Genomic DNA, 23604 nt, shown 5'->3' with positions numbered 1-23604 from the left:
CGACCGTAGCTAAATCCATAATAAATTACAATTCACAAAGTGTGTTTAAGAGAGTAAGAGTATAAATTTGTCAGTTGGAATTATAAGAAAAATCAAGACAAGAAAACGAAGTTTTCAAGAAAATTTTTCATAGTTTTTAAGAGATTGGAGCTAGATATTCAGAGTTAGACACAAAATTTGGGAAGGAAAAACATAGGTAAAAAAAATGAGTGTCTGTGAACTCTTGGTGAGTAGCTATGCAAAAAACACGTATTCGAATATTATTATGTTTTTGATTGTTTTGGGTTTATGATTTTATTCTATCATGGATTTTTCAGATAGAGCTTTCATTCGAGAGCGCTTTCTTGCCCATGGTGGAAAACCGCTCATCCGAGTTTGTCTTCACGCAATACCAAATAGTAACTTACCATGAACATAAAATGAAAACAGCGGTTAACACTCACGTAGTGCATGCAGACCAAGTGCAGAGCCCAGAGCCGAAGGCAGAGGAGGAACGAATTCCCCAAGGAAGGCCCTGTGACGTTACACCCCCCTGGGAGTTTGGGGAGATTACAAGGCAGCCTTCACTGGCGTTGCTCGTGCAAACCCAGGAGTATTACCAGTGAGTGTCACTAACCTTTGCGGGCTGTCGCGGAAACTCACCACACACTGGCAGAAGATAATTTTAGATACAAAGAGGAGACGGTTGAAAAATTAATCTCTACTCAGAAGGAGGACTGTGCCTTTCCTGATTCCTGCTGACTTTGTTCCATGAGTGTTTGATAAATTCGTGTTTACTTTTCAAGGAAAAATCATGGGCCGATTTTAATCAGGAGGGATTGATTGCCCTTTCATATGACAGCTCAGCGCAAGTTTCATTTTCATAGGCAGCCTAGTCCTAGTAATCAGCTGACGTGCACCTAACGTCCAAAAGCACGTGGAAGGCAGGGCTTCGCGTGTTCAAGGCACACGTTCAGAGATGCTCAACATGAGAAGAGAACCGAGATTATATTTTGTGGGTCGTTATTTTGATTTTCAACTCATAAATGTTATTGAATACTGCTTTAGAAATAGTCCTTTCCTTTTCTTTACTGTCTGCTTTTTGAGACTGTTGGCTCATGTACTTGGCATGAATACAAACAACATAAGGACAACCGAAAGGAAATTAATCTATCACAGTTCTAATTTCAATTTGCCTATTTTTATCATTCACATTTTTTACCATCTGGAAATTTTTCCATCACTGGCTAAAAATATGATACTTTTTTCAAATACTTTGGAGTTTTAAAGACAAGACACATGAAATATTATTCTTGTTGTGTGTGGCATTATTTAGCTAAATACTTAAAGAAATCTGTTAATTATAATGATTCTTCACATGAATACATAAAACACTACATATGTATGTATGTATGTATGTGTGAAGATCGATTATACTTATTGAAGTCAAAATAAGGTAAATATATGTAAATTTCAAGATACTGGCTTGATTTATACTCATTTTACATGGATGTCCTTGCAAAATTCAAAAAGAACTATTTTATATAGTTTTATTGGCATGACAAGTAAATTATAGTAAGAAATATGCATGTAGTTTTAAATCCTAACCTAAGACAATCAAACAAGTAGAAAAGTTTAATAACATACATTTTAACTTACTAGGTGTTTGAGTTTAATATTTTGATTTAAAACAAATGCAGTCTAATATAACCATAGGAGAATTTGAATTTTCTCTATGGTTCGTGAAAAAATGTATATTGTTGTGCATGTATGTGCGTGTTTCATGTGCATGCGTGTATATAGTGTCAGCATTTTATGCATAATTGCAAAGATAATGCATTTCATTCAGGTATTAAGGTGGTTATTGACTCTAGGGCTATTAAGTCTTGGATTCGGGGCGGGAAGGAGTCTCTCTTGGCAATAATTCTAACGTTACTCTGCCATATTAAAGCTTCCTTAGGTGATGAGTTGCTCTAATACACTAGAAAAGTAAGTGGTATGATATTTTATGAGCACGTGTGTGGGGGTGTGCCTTGGCCATCTATTTGGGAAGAGAACATAATCTCTAAAGTTGTAAAGAGCTTCTAACTTCTCTTGGTCCGTCTCTCTCTCCTCTCTCTCTTTAGGGTATTTGTCTCTTCTCGTTACAGTACAAATGTGAAATGCTTTGTGTTAATAAAGAGATGTTATTTTACAGGTTAGTTTTCTTCATTTCCTTCCTTCCTTTATCTTATTTTTTCTTAAATATCTTTGTTGATACCTCCCTCAGTGTCTTTGACAGCATAGGATCAAACCCTTTCTTCATGTGCATGATAAGCTGATCCCACAGAATTTTTTTCGTTAGTTTCCATTACTGCTTCTGTTGTTTTTATTTCCATTGTATATTGGTATTTTGGTAACTTTTTCTTAACGTATATTATAACCTTTCGGAAAACCTTGTGTGTGTTTTTGATAACATATATTTATATATTTTTACAATATTGTTAAGCCTTCTAAGGATTGAATGATGATAATATAATTCCAATTAAAGCAAAAAAGTTACAAACTTTAATGACCAACAATGCATCAAAGGTATGTTATGTTTAATTAAAATGCAAGTAATGTTTATGTTCTAATTAAAAACACAATATAAGCATATACAAACTTGTGGATAATGAAGATCAATTTCATGATAATAGAAGCCTTGAAAAATTAGGCATTTTTTCTGTATTTACAAAGTGTAACCTGCGTAGAGTGTGTGCGTGCATGTATATGTAGGCGAATACCTACATGTAGAAATATGGTAACTGTGTGTGAACGTAATTGTATTAGCCTCCTTAAATTTTATTTCATTAAGAGTCAAATCAGCTTTTTAAAGCATACTGTTTTCATAAATATTTCTCGCCATGTCCTTTTCTCAGTAATCAATATATCCCCAAACTTTATTTCATTAAATTAAATTGACTAGTGCATAAATCTTTCACATTAATTTTCTAATAATGGATTTTTTAAAGCTCTTTTCCATATTGGAATTCCATAAACAGGAACAGGCTTACCACGCAGTTCCTTATAAGAATTCTTTAAAAGCTCAACAATATATTATCTGTTTCCATAAAGCTCATGGCGAGGATGAAATGCCTGAGGCAAACATGTCTTCTCTGCCTTCAATAGTGAAACATCAAAGGAAGGCCTATTTGCATATAAATATATGAAATCATTCATAAATAAAACTTCTCTGTCTCGAGATAAAATTAAAAAGCATTCTTAAGTTTCTTTCAGAAGCAGCTTCTTAAAATCACAATACAGGGACTGTGGGTTTAAAATAGTTGACAATGATGTCTTGTGATCTTTGTCAAAATCCATGATGTTAATCTGGTGAATAATAGATAAAGAAGAAACTTCTGGACATCAGATATTTCATTTTCTGAATTGTAATTATGATCAAAGGTAGCACTGTTTTGTTTTGGTTAAACGTTAAAATTAGATGCATCAATTTGGTGAGTTTATGAAATGAGTGTAATTTCTATATAATATACAGTAGAGAAGAGAGAAAGCATTACAGGTAAGATAGCGTCTCTGAAGAACATGACTAAATGATGGAAAATCGAAAGTCTCCGAGTGACGAAATGCCGAGCACCTGGCCCTGTGGGTGCAGACGTGTGGGTGCCGACGCACCGTCCTGTGTGGCCGTGGGTGATGAGGCGGTCGCCGTTTGAAGTCATTGAGTTTTGAGTTAGTTCGTTATGCAACATGTTGTGGCAATGTCTCAGCATCCCAGAACGAAAATGGATAAAACTCCCTACCCACCTGTTCCGATAAACGAATAACTATACGTAATAAATAGCTTGGTGAGATCTTGGCAAGTGTCATGGAGAAAAGTCAAGCAGGGAAGGGAACAGGGGTGTTGGAGGGCGGCTGGTCCCAGTCGACGGGGGGAGAGACCGCGGCCTCCGGGCTGGCGTCCTCGGCCCAGCTGCCTGGCGAGGTCGCGGGGCCCACGGCCGGCCCCCGGGGTTTGGCGGTCCCACACCCTGCCGGAGGGGTTGGAGGGGGCGGCACGCCGTGGGCGGCTGGTCCCGGTGCACGGCGGGAGGCGATGTCCCGGCTCCAGCACGCTCGCTGCCGGGAGCCGCGGCGCTCGCTGCGGTGACGTCTGTTTTCCCTTCGCATCGTCGTTTCACAAACGGACCCCGCGGGCGCCAGCGGCACGCAGCGCGCGCCAAGGCCGCCCCCTGAGTCCAACGGGGCCACTCGGCTTCCTTCAATGCCGCGGCGGCCCAAACAGGGGGCGCTGCTGTCACCCCGGCTCAGTCCAGTGGGGTTCGTCTTCAGCCAAGTCACTGCTGGGGTTTCTGTCCTATTCCTTCCCTCCAAAGGTGTTTATCTTATTTTTAAAAACTAAGTTTAAAAAAAATTTTTTTTTCCTCTATAAATGGTGTTTGGAGAAGAGCAGGTGCATCCAATAGCGAAATCATCCTGGCTAGATGTCTCCAGGTAGTCTTTTCCTGTCATTGTTGCGATCACATTCTAAAGTCAGTCAATGTTAAATGGAGTGTCACATGATTCTTTTTTCACCTCGTGCGTGTGTTCCTCGGGGTTCTTGTTGGCACTTCATGTCTTATTGCTACTCCCCACCCCCCCCCCCCCAAAAAAAAAGTAGTGTCAGTCTTGGTATCTTGACTATATGGAGCTAAAAGCATATTTATAAACTTTGGTATAAAGTTCTTACCCTGTTTTCATTGATTCTACCTCATTGCAATCTAAAGCCACCTGTCTGTGTATTCTTTAAATACTCTCTACCTTTGCAATTGTCAGTAAAGAGGTCCTAACTTCTCAGGAATTGGAATCTGTATACATAAATGCAGGACATTTTCCTAATGATGTGTGCAGTGAGGATCCGTTATGTGTCACTAACCTTTTCCCCTAATTTGTGCTCTCCTTCACATTCCCCTTCTGTTTTTTCAAGACACTCAGCTAAAGTAGTTTCTTCAAATGAAAGCTAAGCCGAACCAAATACAACTTAGTTTTAATCCACAGAGTTAAAGGAAGTTGGGAGATACTAAAAGCAGGTTTTTTATGCATGAGAATGAGTAATTTATCAGATATCCTGAGGGTGTGTAGCTAATTATAAGTGCTCAGTGTATATTGCTGGAGGTGGCCTTTCAAAAAATTTTCAAATCATTTCTTTTTCAAATTGCCTGTCACTCTCACAAAACCTGTGGCAATGTCTCCAGACTGTGTGAAGGCAGCAGTCAGTGACCATCACTCTGAAATGGATGCCTTTCTAAAAATAGGTAAATGATATATGGAAACACACCAGTTCATTTTTCCAGAACCTGCAAACGTTTGCATCTTTGGCTGAGGTGTAGCATTTAACCGACATCTCTCTCTTTCTCTCTCTCTCTCTCTCTCTCTCTCTCTCTCTCTCTCTCTCTCTCTCTCTCTCTCTCTCTCTCTCTCTCTCTCTCTCTCTCTCTCAGCAAGACAAGCAGGAATGTAAATGGTTTGGAGACTGTAGCTGACAGGGCCATTAAATCAGTCCCTTCTTCTGGGGGCTGATGTCCTCCCAAAGCATAATTTTTGGTGCCATTACATGTTTTTTGTTTTTTGTTTTCCTTTCCTCAAAGACAGAAACCTTTTCCAATGATTGTACTTCTCTGAACGCAAAACCAGTTTGTATCAGGAGTGTGCCGATAACTGGCATAATCGATCAATAGAACCTTAAAAAAGAGATGACCTTGATGAATGTTTTGGTTAATTGCAGAGCCATGGACCATTTCCCATGGTTCGTATTGCCGAATCTTGGTCTCTGGTTTCATGCACTCTGCCTCCAAGTTTTCTAAAACAGAGTGAACTTTCCCCATGGCTTAGAGAGACGCGGTCGGCCCGGTGCCCGGCCCACGCTCAAAGCTCTGTAAGTGGCCGCATATAAGCTCACGTTTTGTGATTCCTTCTCCCTGGTGCGTCAGCTACGAAATGGATCCAGAAACAGCTTTGCAGGACATGTTTGAAGGGAAAAGAGCTCTCGGTACAACGGTCAGGCGGACGGCTGCAACAGATTCTGGCGGAGGCTGAGCTAACCATAGAGGAAGGAGATACAAATGAGTTTCCTTTAAAAGCAAGTTTTTATCCTAAGAAATCAAAAGCCTTTCTTGGCGTTTTTTCTAGCACTATGATTGAATTTTTCTTCTCTATAGTTGAATTATGCATAGCAGAGAACTCTGAGCTGAATTGCCCAAAAGTCGGCCCAGCATCCCTCGATGGAAGAAATAGAATAGTATGTTTTGAAGCAATCAGCTAGTGTAGATTTATTCGCAAATTATAGTAGAGTTGAAAGAAAAGATAGGAACACAGTGCCTGTGAATTTCTAAAATTGTATTTAACCAACATTTCTTGATGGAAATTAGAGATTTCATTGTCTGAGACTTTTATAACAGCAAGTAATTCTCATCATTGGATTTTCATTTTATTTTATTTTTATTAACTGCAGTTAAAATTATTTAAATATTCTTAAGGCTCATGCTTTTAAACTGGGGTCGATCTGATCAGCAACGGCCAGCTCCGGGCAGTGTGTCTGCATGCATTGCCATATATGGCTATAGGAAGAAAATGGATCAAAACCTATGAGATTGTTGGAAGTGTCCGTACCTTCCAATATTATTTCAGAATTTTTATAACCTGGGCACACAGTTCACCTTTTGGGAGGAAAAGACGGAAAGGGGGGTAACTGTCACTGTCTGCATTCCTGGGAATTAGAGGCCTAGCGTCCCTGACAGAGCTGCCATGTCAGTCTGAGGGATCCGTCCTCTGCTGGTGACAGTGTGCTGAGTGGGCATGTGTGCAGAGCCCAGGGGGATTCCTCCCGGTGGGGCGACCCCTCCCCCAGACCCCCGGGCGGGTCCTGCGGGACACCGCCTCCCGCATGGGCGGTGGCTGCCCCAGGGCCCCGCCGTCTGTGAGGGGGGTCGCCGCCCCGACAGCCGGCCAGGGCATGAGGACTTAGTTCTCGCGGAGAACTTTTCTCTTGTCGTTTGTAATCCTCACACTGTGTTTATGTATTGACACGTCTTCTTGCAAACCCGAAAAATACATAAAAATGCGCGCCTTGGTGTCACCTCATCTATGCGTATAAAAATCACTGCAAATCAAAACATCGCACACCTCCCGAGGAATATTCACATTCTTATATTTCTCAGAACCATTTAGGAACAGGAAACATTTTATTTTTCTGGCACGTGTATGACAATTGTACTATATCATGGATATTAATAAAGTAGCCCATTTCAAAGTAATGTAGAGCCAAGGTAACAAAAAAAAAAACAAAGTTCTAGCTGAAAAAAGAAAAGACCATTGATTTTCTGAGAACCCGCTGGAAATAATGAAATAAAAAGAGACACTTGGCTTCCAGCTTCCCTGCGTCCCTGCTAACACAATGTTCCAAGTGCTATAAAAGAAAAAAAAGCCATTGATTAGAGACTTGATGGATGAGCCCCTCAATTTATTTCCTAAGAGACAAAAGTTCCCTATCTTACAGCCAGATGAATTGCTGAAATCCAGATGACTAGATGAATTCTTTATTGAAATGACAATGAAAGTAATTACATTGTTAAGAGTGTCGACTGATTATTTTTTTAAAAAACTCTTTTGACGACACAGACACACTGACATTAGTAACAAAGAAAACGAACATTTCTATAAACAGTGTCTCTTAAATTCTCCACTGTAACATCATTAAATTGCCATTTTGGTGTGATTACTTAATAATAAAGACTGGATTTTTTTTTTTTTTTTTTTGGCGACATATCAGGTAGTGTAAGGACAAATGTACCTTTAGTACTCAATAGATTTGAAAAAAAGGAGAGCATTTCCATCGTTTAGAGGGCTTTTCTCATTTTCAACATTTAGTTTGTATAAAAAAATGATTAATATATACTAAGCAGGATATCGAATGAAAAAAGTTATTGCATAAAATCTTCCTTTTTTCATTCTTTTCACTTTTATTTCAAATATCAAAAGAGAAATGGAAAAACAGTGAAGATTGCAAATTGCTATTTTTATTTGAACACATCTCTCAGTCTTTTATGCTTGATGGACATTTTTTGGAATGTAAGCTGACAAGATATGTTCATCACATAGTGTAAGAAGAACATCGTTCTCTGGTGAAAAAAACGATGTCACTCTTTTGTTTTTCTGGTACAAATTCAGATTTTGTGTTTTAAGTACGTCCTTTGCTTCTTTGTCTTGAGTTGGTACTTACCACGAGTGCTTAACATGTAACTGTTGATGACCAGATTCTGTACTTCGTTCTTCTTAATGTGGGTGATTTATAAGCTGGAACATAAACACTTTTAATTCACCTTAAATAGCAGAATCTTATTTGCAGAGAAAACTATATGAGCACACAGCTGTTCAAACAACACTTTCTCCATTTTAACCTTTATTTAGCCTTCCTTAGATCTACAACTACCCACAGATTTAACACTGGTGACCACTGCTCATCATAGTTTTTAAATATCATTTTAGTAGTCTGAGGTTTTAGTATATTCTTCAGGAAGAGCTTCTAGTAAATTCCTCAGGAAGAGCTTATATAAACAATATTTCTTTAGTTCTTATATGGATAATTGTTTGGACTTGTATAGTTTAAATCAATTTTGCTGGGAATAAAACTCTCACCCCACCCCCTTCCAGATCTTAAATATGTTACTCTATTTTCTTTTTGATTAAAATGTTACTGTCAAAAAGGGGAACTAATTTTCTCTCTTATAGGTCAATTTCTTTTTTGTGCCTAATGTCAACGTTATTTTTTGAAGCCCAGTATTTCTTGTCATGATTCGTTTTGGGGACTACACTCCCATGTATGTGGTATACTTATCTAATATGTAATTTTACTTTTCATATAAGGAAGTTTTCTTGAATTGAGTTACAAATACCTTCAATATTTGTAACTTTCTCTTTATTATCGTTTTTTACCTCTTCTTTCATGTACTTCTGATTTTTCATTCTTTAACCTTCTATTTCTCCCTAGTTGTTCCCTATTGTGTTTATTTTGCTTCAGTTTCTCTAATTCATTCTTTTCTCTGAAAAGATAGTTTCTTTTATTTCTGCTTTTTCTCCCAATTCTGTGAATATGCTCAAGTTTTTCTTCCATGTTGTTTTTAGTGTTGTTTTTCATGTCTTAAGTGTTATCGAATGTACTTCGGCTCATTTTAAGTTATCATGTTATAGTTCATCTATACCATATTTTTTGGTATGCTTTCATGGAAAATAATTTCTATGTCATTTAACTGCGATACATTTTTGTTTTCTTATTTTGTTATAATTTTTTTTCCTGGACTTTCAGCAGGAAGTCTGGTTCTGGGAAGTTTTCTAAACATCCCTCAATTCCTTCTCTTGTCTTCACGTACCACCAAAACTATAGCGGCTTGCACCCTACGGTTTTCTGGGGTTTTGTTTTTGTTTTTTCCCCTGTCTGCTTTTCTGCTAAATGTCTCTTTCTTCATCTCTATTGTAACCACCCTCCCCAATTTCCATTTCACTCTAGACGGTTTCTCAGCCTTTGACCCCTGGCTGGTCAGTACTGAGATTTCCCGCGGGCCAAACCGCTCTGGCCTTTTCAGACGACCTCACTATGAGCCTTTCAGCTCGGCTCGTGTGGGATTTGACGGAGGGCATTGCCTGTTTAAGCCGCGCTTTCAGCATTTGCACCTTTTGAGCTCACTGTCCCTCACCTCTGCCAGACACCGTGCTGCTCTGCTCCGCTTGCTCGGCCATAAGTGCTGATTTAAGGTGGGTCTTGTGGTCACTGGTGGCTGATCCTCAGCCAATTGTGTTTTGACGTTTCTAAGGACACCTTGCCACCTCGATTTGTTGTGAATGTAGTTTCTGAGTTCGGGGCTGTACTGTCTAGCTGTGTTGTGTGTTTTACTATCTAGTTGCCCTCTCTCGTTTCTGAGAGCCAGAAATTACATCACCGTGGTCATCCCCTCGTGACCTGCCCTCCACGCTTTTTTTGACGACATGGTGTAGTGGTTAACATTCTGTTTCCGGAAGCAGACAAAATTCCCAGCTCTGCCACTTGAAAGCAGCGCGACCTTGGCCCACTGTCTCCTGCGCTCTAGAGCTGTGATGTAATACAGCTGCTCTGAAAGGATCGTTGCAGGGTTCGCGAGTTGATCTTTTTAAAGCTCTTGTAATCGTGCCTGGTATATGAGGACAGCGATGTACATGTTCATTAAATAAATTTTGCTTTTAATATATAGTAATCATTTAAAAATTCAATTAATACAGCATTGAAAACAGAAAAACATCATCATTGACATTTCTTCATTACTTTCTCAAAAGTTGAAATTTATAATCTAATTAATTTGATACGTAGGGTTGTTTTATATAAGGAAGAGACCAGCAAGTCAACGAATGCTCAGGCGAATAAATGAAATTGCTAATAATTAAAACACAAAAGAATTAGATGACATAATTTAAAATAATAAGTTTGCCATAATGTTCTAGCAACAAAGACCTACTAGGTTGCTGACTCTTTGAAGTATTAGTCAAGAGAGTAACCATTAGTCTTCCCGAAGACATCGCCTCGAAGGATAAGACGAAGACGTTCCTGGGTATCTCTGTCTTCATGATTCGTGTGTCGCCTGCCACGTTCAGATGGCTCCCTAATAATTTCATCCTTGATGTGATCATATAGAAAGTACAGCCGGCTGTTTCCTGTGTCCAGTGACCCACAGCAAATGGGTCATTCGTAATAGGAGCAAGATAGGTTTGATGTAAGGAAGAGCTTCATGAATGTGAAAGAATTAGTGAATTTGGAAGTTAAGAAGTGAGACTGCAGGATCTCCTTTTGTTGGGCTATTGAAGAATAGGATAGTCTAGGTGTATCGGTATGGTTCTTTGATACTGACCATTTATTAAGAAAATGATAAAACTAATACCAATAACAATGATAACATCTGGCTATTATCCATTAAGGAATAATATGATTATTAATAATAATGATGACTATAGTCATATACAGAGGTTAAATATTTATGAAGAACTAAGAAAAAACTAAGTATTCTGTAAAAGATCATAAAAGCTCATCAAAGTGGCATTTGGAAAAGAAGATGTAAAATATTTTTTAAAAGAGACTAGCATACAAGCATAGAATTTAGAAGAAAACAAGCCAGTTACTTTAACAAGGACCGTAACGCCTTGTTAGGGAAAAGCATGGTGAATCAATCAGTCAGTGTGCTGGCTAATGTGTTATCTTTCGATTGGTTTTTCCATTATTGGCCTAGCAAGGTTAACTTCATGTGCGTTTCAACTAACCACAGGTCATTGGTTTGTCTTCTCGTCCACAGCGGAGCGGAGAATGAGCACGGCTTCCCTGCAGAGCCGGCGCCGAGATCTGCTTTGGGACCCGCCTTCCGCTGCAGGCGTGTGGCCGGCGGGAGGCCGGAGGTGGCCTGTGCGGAGGACGCAGCGTGCTGGCCGGACGCCAGCCTGAGGTAGGCACGCGTCGGCGGCCTCTGCGGCTGCGTCCACAAGCCTTCTGCCTGATGCGCCTTCTTCCAGCTCGGGGGGTAGGGGGCGTCTTCTTTCTCTCGTCTTTAAATCCCTTCCTCTCATTACATTTTCCAAGTGCCAAATGTGCACGTGTGGCCAAGGTAAGTCTGCTAAGTCATGTTGCTTAGAGTTCGAGAACATGTCCCACGGCATGGGAGATTGCAGAAGAGTTGGCGTATATAAAACGGGGCAGCGGAAATGGGCAAGTAACTCCAGTTCACAGAATTGTCCGTTTTAGTGTTCGTCTTGAATTTGCCATGGAGTTCAGAGGAATAGAACACTCCCACATTTTCACAATCTGCCCACCACCAACCTATGACGTGACTGTGCGCTCCTGACAGATAGTGTTGATGAAGTCGTGGCGTGAGCTTGGCCGGTGTGAGTGGATAATGACGGGTTGGACCCATTATTTGCCAAACATCAGAGCATTTGAAAAAGTCCTTCTCTTTCAGATGCGTTGAACGCTTTGTACTTCGTCGCAGCGGTTGATTTTGCCCGCGTCGGCATGCGACCTAATTGACTAAGATGCAGTGGACTCAGAAGCATTTCTTATTGTCACTGCACAGCCAGCGGCATTAAATTTTATTCCCTCAGTATCACGGTTCGTGACCATTTCTTGGTTTCTGATTAGAAAATTAAATAAGAACATGTGATACTAGCATTACGACAATTGACTTTTTGAAATGTCCTCATTCTAGAAAATAAACATACACATAATTTTTCTTACTTAATGTTCACTCTTTACATTTAACATAACCTTTGCATTTCCTACTGAGCACCAGTAAGTGAATAGTGCTTGTATCGTTTTCTGCTGAAGATGATGATTAAATTGGTTTCCTAGTCTTTTATTCTTATAATGAATGATCAAAAGCTAGATATTTAACAACTTATGTAACTTTTAAAATATCCTTTAGCAAGAAATGTGGACTACGTCGGACGAGGATTTGCTGAGAGACTGTATGTGAATGTACACATCCGTACACTCATACATAATACACATATTCACGCACAATTTCAAAGGAAAAATCATTATATCTTTCATAGCAAGTTGCAGTTCCTATGCTTGTAAATAATAATAAACCGAAAAGGTACCTTAAATTTAAGACATTTGGTATTCGATCAAATTGTTTTTGGGCAGCAAAATAACTTTTGGAGTATTTTAGTGTGACGCTGAGGGCGGGCTGCTGGGGAGCTGGCAGGCGGGTGGCCGGCTCGGGGTAGTTCGTCAGATTTAGAAACGGCGAGACCAAAGCGTCACTCTCGGGGCACGGTAGCCCAGGTAAAGCCCTCCGTACCGCCCCAGCGCCGACATCCGCTAGCCGCTGCCCCGCCCGCCGTGTGTTCTAAAAAGCATCATTTTTCTTTGATAATTTCTTTTCTCTGGGCGATTGACCCAAGCCTCCCTTCATCTCAAACTCCCCTTCCCGTTTCAGGGCAGAGAGACAATCTTCTTAAGCAATGATCCAAAAAATGAGCATCCGCCACCCGGCCGCCCCGACAGGCTCGCGTACCTGGGCGCCGGGGCCCCGCTCACACGTCCCTCAGAGCGTGGCATCGTCTTCACTTTTCTCTTCTTCGAAGTCGCGTGTCCGAGAGTGACCAGGGACAGCGCACCTCAGCGTTATCGGCCACTTACCATGCGCCGAGCGCAGAGCTGCTGCCGGTGTCACGCACTGCACTTCCCAGGGCTCTTTCTTTCAAGTGCAAGTTTGAGATTTAACTCGGACAAAAGCGCTGGAAGTCGGCCGGCCGACTGAACGGCAGAGTCCGTGTGTGGGTCCGGGCATGATTCCGGGGCCCGAACAGTGGCATCGGTGCCTCCTTTCATTCCCATCCTGCCTTGCTTTGGTTTCATTCCGCAGGGGTCTCCTGCACAGCTGGGGCCATGCGATCCGATGGCAGTGCGCGTGGGCATTTTTTGTGGTTACCTGATGGATGTTTGTTGAGCTTACGTGGGCTTGTATTTTTCATCAAGTTTGAAATTATTTCAGCAATATATAATATATATAATTTTGTTCTCACGCCTCCCTTCTGGGACTCCAGTAAATTAGACCAGTAGTTATTAGACTGATAGTTATTTTCGCACATGTTTTATTCACTTAGACAACTGTATTTATTTCTGTGCTACAATTTTGGATATTTCTTACTATTATATCTTCAAGAACAAAGGCATTTTCTTCTGCATTGTCTAATCTGCTGCTCATCCCATCGCATGTATTTTTTATTACATTGTATTTCCAACTCTAGAAGTAGCATTTTGGATTTTTTTTTTTAAATCCGTCATTTTCACTTCATCTGTTTGTTTTCCTCAACTTTCTTGATCATAAGTAACATTTATATTAGATATTTAACAATTATGTCTTCAAACTTAATTATTGATATATTTCTGGCTCTGTAATGGTGAGAGAAAAAGAAAGAATAAACAGTGAAAAAAGAGAACTACCTCGTCCTGATCAGCTATCAAAAAAGAAAAACATGATAAACAATATTTTGGGAAAGGAAAGCATTCTGCTTGACACCTAATTCAGAGTTGTAGAATTCATACAGGGGTCTTCCACTGTCAATAATTTATAGGCACCCTCTTTTTTTTATTAGCTTAGATATTGACTTTCTTTTTTTTGACAAAATAATAAAACAATTTGAAAAATTTTCTAACTTACAATTCAAGGCACCGGCACCGTAATGGGTCACTGGCGTTAGCTCGTAATAGATGGTTGTGCTCCCTGGGCCGAGTGTAATCATTTTCTACTTCACGTTGCAAGGGATAAATTTGTAACAGAGATATGACCATGAATCCGGCAGAGAACACGGTGTACCCAGTTCATAAATTCACGCTCACGGAAGATGGTATTATGGTCATAAAGTATGTATGGCGGACCCACCTTTTCTCGGTTCGTGGCATATTTACAAATTGTAACTCTCTCCAGAGATGCACCGTGACTAGATTGCCCTATGCTTTTGCTCCGGTGCCTAGAGGCAAAAATGCACGTCTTGTTAGATGGCACCAGTGAAATGTCTAAGCATAGGGCCTTTCACCGGGCATTTCATTCCCTGTGAACACGAAGTAAGTATGGGGGATTGATTTTCACCATGCAGCAAGCATAATCTACAAACTTAGAAATGATAGTACATGCAAAACCGAATGTTTTAGGAAAATCTTTGCAGCGAGGTCACATACACCAGCAAGCAGGATTTTCGAAAAGAAACTCCTGTAAAGTGGCGGGTATCATATTTGCTATGACAGGAAATCAAAACTGTTTAATCACAGCTACGACTATCTTCTTATCTCCTGAGGCCGGTGCTAGCATGCAATTTCACCCAAGTCGTTGCACGTTAGACACAGATTAGACACGTATGGGAAGCGCGTTTGTGGGAAATGAACGTATTTGGCTTGGGGAACTCTCATCTGACCCGCCGCCAAGCAGTGGTTCGCAGGAACTCAGGACGTTGCTTGTTCCAGCTTCCCACACTTCTCTCCCCGGCTGCCATTCTAGAATCTCTTCCACGACATGACAAAGATAGCAGTTTGTCACCTGAATGAATGCTTCCGTGCTGGAGAGCCGGTGCGGCCAGCTTATTCCGTGCCTCCCGGGTGCCAGACAGATGGAGCCCTTACACCCAAGGGCCGTGCAGGGTAGTGACTCGTTGGCTCCCACACACACCTGTGAGACAGGTGGAGCGTCAACACCGTTTGACACAGGATAAAACACCAGTTGCTGAGAGGCAGGGTCTAAACCGAGGTGGTATGCGTCCAGGATACTGTCCCATGTTCTGCAACGCGCTTTTACCTGTATCGTTTACCTCCCACGATAATGTCGCAGCCACCCGACGACTTGATCCTAACGCAGAGAACACGAGCCCCAGAGTAGGAGCCTCCGTGTTCGAGATGCAGGCCGCCCGCGCGCCGCGCAGTCTCCGGGAGTGATCTTGTTCCTCTTCGCTCGGGTTCCCTCGCCTGTAATGGAGGCGCGGTAGCTGCCTCGTTTCTCTTTTAGGGAAAAAACACTTGGTATTAAAACACACCGGAACCGTAAGAGCTGTGCTGATTTCATACAGCTACTTTTTTCTCACAAGGTAGGCCTTGCGAGTAACTCCACTTGTTCAAATGTTTTTCTGAACAGAAACGTTTCCCCAAGGGCCATGTAGAAACTCTGCTGCTGCTTCTTAAGGATTTTGAGCTCCGGCGCCATCAAAGCTGGACACTCAAACCTTCGTCCACCTCCTTTGTGTTCGCTAGTTTGAGAAACATCTTCAGCACTGGAGAGGCCCAGAAACGGCACGACCAGTACAGAGAATTACGAACTTGCTCAATTATCGTTTTCACATCGCATACAAAGCATGTCAGTTGCACTGGACATTTTTACCAATGAATAAAGCCCCAGTTCTTGAAATCGTTGGCAGGCTCACCGCAGGGACAATGCATTTCGAATGTTCATTGCCAACTGAAAAACCAAGTTTTCTTTTACGTGAACTGCTGATTTTAAGCTAGGCATAGCTTTACCCTCTCACGGACAGTGGTTTGGACTTTAAAAAAAAAAAATTCAGCTGAGGAAACCGGAAGCTCTGATCGCTTTGTTAAGCGAGTCATGAATTGGGCAGCATGGCGCAGTGCCCCTGGGGATTGTGCAAAATGGGAGATTTTTACAGGAGGGGAGACGGGGAAAGGGCGATGTTAGCAAACGAAGGGGAGGCTGTGTTTAGGCCGCAACCGCCTGGCTCCTTTTTCGGGGCACGGGTCTGGCAAGGGCTGCGTCATGCAACTCCTCTCTCTTTTCTGTGTGGGGTGGAGAGAGCCTCGTGGGTGTTGGCCAGAAAGTCCCAGGCGGCTTGCGGAAGCTCGCGTTTCCGGCGACGGCGGAAGCTGCGGTCAATCGGGTGTTAACTCAAGGTGCCGTGTCACAGGCCTCGTCAGCACAAGTCGCCCCGTTTCGGGCCTGTGGATTTTCTCTTTAACAGGGTGGTAGGACAACGTGATGTTGGAAAGATCTGCGTAAATACTGTTTTATTCTGTATAGCTTTTTTTTCTTTTTCTTTCTTTCTTTTGTCCTAGGCCCAAATTTGATCCCAGCAATGCAAATTACAGAAATCTAGATCATTTCAAGTAGTCTTTGGCTGGACAATAGGGAGAACGGCTGCCCCTTATCTCGCCCTTCTCTTCCCGGAGAGAGGCTGATGTTTGCACACGGCGTCCCCTGCAGCCTCCAGCCCGTGAGCCCTGAAGGGCAGGAAAACACCGCGGTCGGGCGGCCCGCCCCGTGTGCCGTGGTGCGTGTGAGAGTCAGACGCCGAGTCGGGGGGGCGGCCCCACCTCCCATCAAGGCATCCGCGCAGTCCTCGGGGCTTGCGGGATGGCCCGCCTGCAAAGGCCGTGCCCGGCCATCAGCCGTTTCACCTCCTCCTCCCTCCTTCTGAAATGATAAGCTTTTATGATTTCTCGCCGTCCCGGGGAGACAGTGTTCTCTCTGCCATTAGCTATCTGAGTAGCTTCTAACTCAACTTCCTCGATAAGCATGGTGTAAATTAGCCTGTCAGAGGAGCTTAACTCGCCGGGTTAACGGGACCGAACAGTCAGGACTTTGTAGTCACCGTGCAGTGTCGGGAGTTCTGTGTGTGTAAGTCGCTTCTGCTTTAAAACATCATCGTTTCCACTCAACTATGCTCGGAAACCAACAGAAACCAGACGCCGTAGCAAACGAGTCTCAATGATTAGGAATTTTAAATGGAGTGTTTAACTTTGTGAGATTTCACCATAATTGCAAATACAGTAGACTCATGGCTTTTACACATTTTGAAACTATTATTATATTCCAGCACTGCCGAGAGGCATATCCGATGGTTAATAAACATCTCGGAGCCTCTTCGCACTAGTACATGTCCACGAGACTACTTCCAGTAAGACGGAATATGGTAGAATTGATGGCACTGTGAATATAAATAGCATTTCAGGTTGGAGTTAAACCTCCCATGAAAGATTAAAAACAAGCCCCGTGTCAAACTCCGCTGTTAGAGATCACATTTAAACACGCGTTGTACATGATCGATATTACAGGGAGGCGAATGCTGGCATATTGTAGGACTGTAAATGCGTTTGTGTACATGGTAAAAAAAAATAGAATAAAATCCTTGACTCGGACGCCTCCTGGCTTATGAGATGCACACCCGAGACCTTTTCATGTCAGTGATTTTGACATGTAAAATGTTGCCATTAACGCGACATCTCGTTCATTGATTTATTTCTTAATTTTCGTAAGAAACATGCTATACAGAACCCAGTCCTTGGTTGGCTAACGGTTATATTTTTAGACGAAATAAATTTCCGTAAATATAATTCCATATGATTTTTTTTAGAACTAAATTCAAGTACACTATAGAATTTTTAGAGATAAAATTACTTTCTGGCACAATTGTCTTCAAAACAAGTTCGTTATTTATTTTGTTTACCTGCCATGTTCAGGTCTAAACGAATAAGTAAATGATGGCAACTAAGTTGTAAGTAACTGATTTTTTTAACTCGCAGAACTGGATGATGTAACTTTTGAGATTCTGATCTCAGCTCAAAGCATTTATCTCACAAGTTATTTAAAAACATGTTTTCGATGGACAGAAACGCATTTAGAGCAACGTGGGATTGCATAGGTCTGTACGATGACAAAAAGTGGCCTTTCCTTGCCACACGTGTGAGGACTGACCCCCGCACTGCGGCGAGGGATGGACCTGACATCAAGGAGAAGTCGTGCGTCCAGCAGCGTGTCGGACACTGGCCGTGCTCCCCAGCACGCCTGTAAGCTATGCGAGGGAGGAACCGTGGTCGTTTGCAACGTAGATCTCAATGAGTTTGGTTATTTTCTCTTTAAAATGTCTAGGGAGCACAACACAAATGCACCTCGTAGAATAAATGCTACGAGGAGCACGTGGCATGATCAGGACTTGCACTGTGCTGGAAGTATTGAGTCGGACTGTAGTGAGCGAGACTCTTTCGGCCCAATAAAAACTTCCCGCAGTCACGATGCTAGATGTGTTTACAAAAGTTGTCAAGTTTTTCTCAGACGTTCCTTTAAAGGTTCCTTCAAGAAATGTTTACAAAGTGGGTGCTGTCCGAGAAGCTGGGGATGCCCCAGTGAGAGAGATGAGAAAACCCCTTGGGGCATCGCCTCCTGGGAGGAGCCGATGACAACCCCAGAAGCAGAGTATCATGTTCAAACGTGATGGGGTGGCATGGGGGTCCTGACAGTGGCTGGCTTGGACACCTCAGCCAACACCGTCTTTTTGTTTGTTTGTTTTTTATGAGTCGATAACTGAGAAGCAGAGTCACAACAATCGCCGTTATCCAATTATTTGTGAAAATAATTCTCTAACTATGTATGACTATGCTGCAGCTCAAAGAACATCGATTCTTATCAGAGCAAAAACTTACTGGAGGCTAAGAAGCTCCATTAAACTGGGTCTACCCTTAGAATTAACTTTTGTTGTAGTTTTCTTGAACACTAGGGGAAAACTCTTAACCAGCTTTGTGAATTCGTACTGGTCCTCTGCTTGTCAGCATTCCAGTCATGGTATATGAAGAGATAGTTTCCTTGGAAATCAGTAGGAATGTGTTTATTTATGCATCGTTTTGTGCCGAGCGGTAGCCATGCTGGGTAGTTGTAACAATGGCCTGCTGGTTGGACATGTCGATACTGTCTTTCCTTTCATGCCGCTCGAGTGTTCGACTATGGTCTGAATTGAACTGTCTTTTTCTGATTCACTCAGAGGAATTATGCTCTGTGTTCTGGATGTGAATCTTAGGCAGATAGATGTGTCGCAGACACTTTCTCCCAGCCTGTCGTGCGTTTTCACCTTCTTAATAACGTCTTTTGATGAGCTTTCCCAGCTCCCGCCGGCATGTGCTCCCCTAACACCTGTGGCGGGGAGTCAGGTCGGGGCGAAGAGAGGAGTCTGGACTTTGTCCACGTCCCGTTTTCCTCATCAGACTCGCTGGCCCTTGAAGTTCCTGCTTGGTGGTTCCTACCCTGGAGAGTCACTCCACCTGAGGCCGGCAGGACTTCCCACCGACCCTGGGGACGTCCCGGGCGGCAGGTGGCTGCCAGCGCCAGGCAGTTTGGAATGTTTTGCATACGAAGCCCTTAGATGCCTTCAATCTTGTTGCGTTTTGTTTTCCTGTATCTTTTTCTAGTTTTTACAATGGGAGTCATGTCTGTGCTTTCTGTTCCCAAACCAGAATCTGAGATCCAAGTGTGTTTTTTAAATTACTGCCCACGTTTAAAAATGAAAAGAAATAAAACCGAATTAGAACAAAAATATAATTAATGTTTTGGATCTTAAGGAAATCATTCAAGAGGAGAAGAGAAAAAAAATCACTGTACAATTACACCAAGAGTAAGTGACTCGGTTTGGATTCGATTGCACAGCATTCCTTCTGGATACGCCATTCCATCTCCTGGCACTTAGGAGAGTTACGTAGCATGCAGAAAAAGAAATGTCTGCTTCTTTTCTGGCCGAAGAATGATGTTTGCTGAGAAGGAAGGCAGAAGAAGCAGTCTTAGTCCTCGGCTCTGTGGCTGGGGCCGGGCCACTGAGGCCACTGGTCCCGTGACTTTCTGCAGAGCCACCCGTGAGGCGAGTGTGTGCCCGGTGCGGTGGCTTCTGAGGCCAGGGGGTCACGCCTCCAGGCCCAGGCTGGTGTTTTGCTGGATCCCATGGACCTGGGTGGTGATGAGAAGGGGCCGCGAAGCTGCGGGGCAGGTCTTCCGACTGCTCGTGGCTGCGTTGTTTTCCTCTGCAGACCTGTCATCTTTGTCACCCGGGCGAGCCTCTCATGTTGATGAGTTTCTGATTTCTTCGGGGAAATGATTGATTTGGAAAAATCCTCACCAGCGTGCTCCTGGCAGAAAATAGACTCGGGTTATTCAAAGGACATTTCCGGACCTCCAGCTCCCCGAGGCCCCGCTCACCACTGTGCGGCAGAGCCAGCGAAATGCGAAAGTACGTTTTTTTGTTCTTTGCCGCCATAGTAACGTGCATCCTTGAAACAGTGTGCAAAATGTCACAGAGCAACACGACCCGGAGTCCGCAGCAGTTCACTGGGGGCGGGAGGGCGAGGAGAACGTGGCTATCTGTGTGAGAAGAGGTGAGTCCTGCAGGGAAGAGGGCCGCATCGCAGGCTAGGTTTGAAGGAGGCGTCGGAGACCGTGAGCTGGGCTGGGGCCGACCCTGACACTGACCTTCACACGCCACAGTGATGTTTTTATGACGATTAGTTCCGTCTTAAATATCGAAATACTATAAAAGTAGACACTGAACAAATAAAGACCAGTTAGGTAACTGTTTCTGCCCTATTCAAATCGTGAACACTGAAACAACCCATGAGCCATTTGTCATTCCCCTTTATCATTTGGGATTCTTCGAGAAAGGAATCAAATGCTGGCTAATGATTATATCCTGTACAATTAATTTTATAACTAACAGAGCAGATTTTTAAGTTGAAAGATTATTTATAAGCATAATTATTTAAGTATTTGGACTTTGAAAGAAGAAATGCTGAGTAGAAGATGTTAGGAAACAATGAAAAAAATTAGAAAAAAAAATCAGCCAAAAGCTGTCCCTAAGAAGTTGTGGAGAAACGCACTTTATAATGTCCCATTATAAACTAATGGAAGCTAGTATCGCAGCCTAACCACCTGCCGCCAAGAGCTCTACCCGCACCGTTTAGTGGCGCTGGCGGGCTCACCCCAGCGTGCGCCAGCGAGCATCTCCGTCGGGCCGGGGCTGGCCACGCTCTGCCTTGTCTGATTACACCGTTTCCTACATTAAAAACAACAACAACTCACTACACGGAAATCTTTTTAGAGAAACGTTTGACTTGTAGACCGAGTTTTAAAACGACTACCCACAAGAATAATGCTACTGTCGCTACCCAAGGAATAAGTCGTCTGTCTTGGACAATAAATTAGAGACTTTCTGAGTCATGGTATTTCTACCAGCTATGCCATTGTCATCACGACTGTTCGCAGAGAGGGTTCGTTTTGTCACCGTGCAGTAACAAACTATAATAGAAAGAGATGCCCCCCCCCCCCCGCCAGGTCCCCGGGCAGCAGGTGCAGCTCTTCAGCACACGGTGGCGCTGTGCTCGCGGGCGCAGACGGTCGACGCGAGCGTTGCTCTTCGCGCTCTCGTTCCGGACCCTGCATCAGACGCCGTCCCTGCGGGCACCTCGTCCTTCGCGGACGGCCGTTTCGGCTTTGTCCTGTCCCTGTGGAGGAGCGCACAGCCTCTCGCCAGTGCCCTTGTGCACGTGTGCCCCGCGCCCCGCGGCACCGACTCCCCAAGGCGTCGCTGAGGACGCGCGCAGGAAGGGACGGGGCGGCCAGCCCGGAGCGGAGCGCCGGCCCTACGAGGGCGTGGAAGGGAGGGTTAACGCGCTCGTCCGCTGCGAGCCCGGCGCCGCGCTCGCCTGCCGCAGTGTCTCGTCAGGGGAGGAGCAGCTGCCATCGTCCCATTGCCTAGCGTTTTCAGGAGCTGCGAAGCAGAGCCGAAGCGCTCCGTCTGTGGGACGCTCGGCAGGGGGCGCAGCTGAGGGGCAGGCGGCACCCAGTGGAAACGGCACGTGTGCTGAACACGCTCGGAGGACCCGAGCCTCGCGGGAATCAACGGCAAGGGGTTTATGAAAATCCAAAGCGCCCACGAAATCACGCACGCGATTCCAGCATCCGAGGGCAATGGCGGAAGATCTGTAACGTGAGGAATCGAGTCGCATAACTCTGAGTCATTTTTGGAATTGGAATCTTAAACCTAGAGGGTGGATGTTAAGTCTATTTAAGTATTCCCTTTTTGAAGCACCTATGTCCAAAAATAGACCTGTTTTTACCACATGCTGGCGACAGTGAATCAGACAAATTATGTCACCCTTTGGATCCAAAGTATGACATCTATAGGCTGCCGATGATTTAGTACTAGCCTTAAGGTCACTTTCATGGAATAAATGGCATTATTAATGCAATGGGCTTGGAATGTGTCTGTTGCCCACCTGCCTTACACGCGTGCCTTACACATACCAGCTACCGGTTTTATCATACACTAAAGCGTGACATGTTACATAGTAAGCATGGTTTAAATTATTGATGCACGTTCCGTATTTGCAAATCGGTGATTGGCAGAAGCTCGCATAGTGTGTTTAATGTTTTGAGCCTCCCGATCACTTGAATGGACTTCTGGACCTCAGCCTCCTAAGTACATAGACATGAGAGACTCGCGATTACGGGAAATGGAATGTGCGAAACGCGGCCACGCAGGGACCTCCGGTCCCTTTCTAGTCACGTGTCATGCCAAACGCCTTCTGTGCGTGTTGGCTTTTCGGCCTGCGATGCCTTCTCCGGAGCTCGCGGGGTATGCGGGGGGCAGGAGGTGTGCCAGGACGCGGGCATCCTTTCAAAGATTAGGGAGCAGGAGGAGGGGCGGAGGTCGGAGGTCGTCACCACCAGCTCTCAGGAATGTCATCCTCTCAAAGGAGGCGCGACACAAAATCACGGTTTTCAAAAAACAAAACAAAAATCCCCGCGGAGCTCTCTTTGCTAAGAGCACGCTTCCTCCCGAAGCGTGGTTGTTGACAAGGAAGACATTTATCTGTTCGGTCCTGCAGGGGCAGAGGCTGAAACCTGCCCGTCTCACGGGGCATCTCGGACTGAATCGCCGAGCGGAAGAGCGCTCCGGTTTCTGCGAACGGGAACCAGGCCCGAAGGTGCGGGCGGAGGTCGCAGGTCCCCGTGCCTCCCACGCCCTCCGCGCGGGCAGCCGGACTCTGGCGCGGTTCCTTCTGAGCCTGCTCTCAGGCAGAAACCAGATGGGCCGGACACTGGGTAAGGTTTCCTCAGGACCACGTCCCCATGCCATCATCCAGAGAGTTCTTACGAGCTTTCTACGACAGCTGTCTCCAGCCAGAATTCCTGGTAGGAATCCAGAAAGGGATTTTATCATTTCCATATTGATACTGGCAGCTCCGCCTTTAAAAAAAAAAAAATGACATCTTTCGATTACTTAATTTTGGGACTAGAATACAGAGCATTGACTAGGTTGGCATTGTGTTTAGAATTTAAATAT

At 43.7% G+C, this 23604-nt stretch overlaps 1 protein-coding gene across 1 annotated transcript in view; it reads left to right on the top strand.

The window, feature by feature from the left end:
• Positions 1-23604, top strand: part of TRAM1L1 (translocation associated membrane protein 1 like 1) — a 242873-nt gene that overhangs the window by 125731 nt on the left and 93538 nt on the right. The window contains exon 3 of the transcript XR_001596953.2: positions 11307-11453. The gene's annotated coding sequence lies outside the window, so the exon portion shown is untranslated. The remainder of the gene's footprint in view (positions 1-11306; positions 11454-23604) is intronic.

Source organism: Rousettus aegyptiacus, unplaced genomic scaffold (assembly GCF_014176215.1).
Source record: "Rousettus aegyptiacus isolate mRouAeg1 unplaced genomic scaffold, mRouAeg1.p scaffold_m13_p_16, whole genome shotgun sequence".
Classification (NCBI taxonomy): Eukaryota; Metazoa; Chordata; class Mammalia; order Chiroptera; family Pteropodidae; genus Rousettus; species Rousettus aegyptiacus.
Note: the sequence above shows the minus strand (reverse complement) of the source record. Positions and strands in the feature narration are given on the sequence as shown.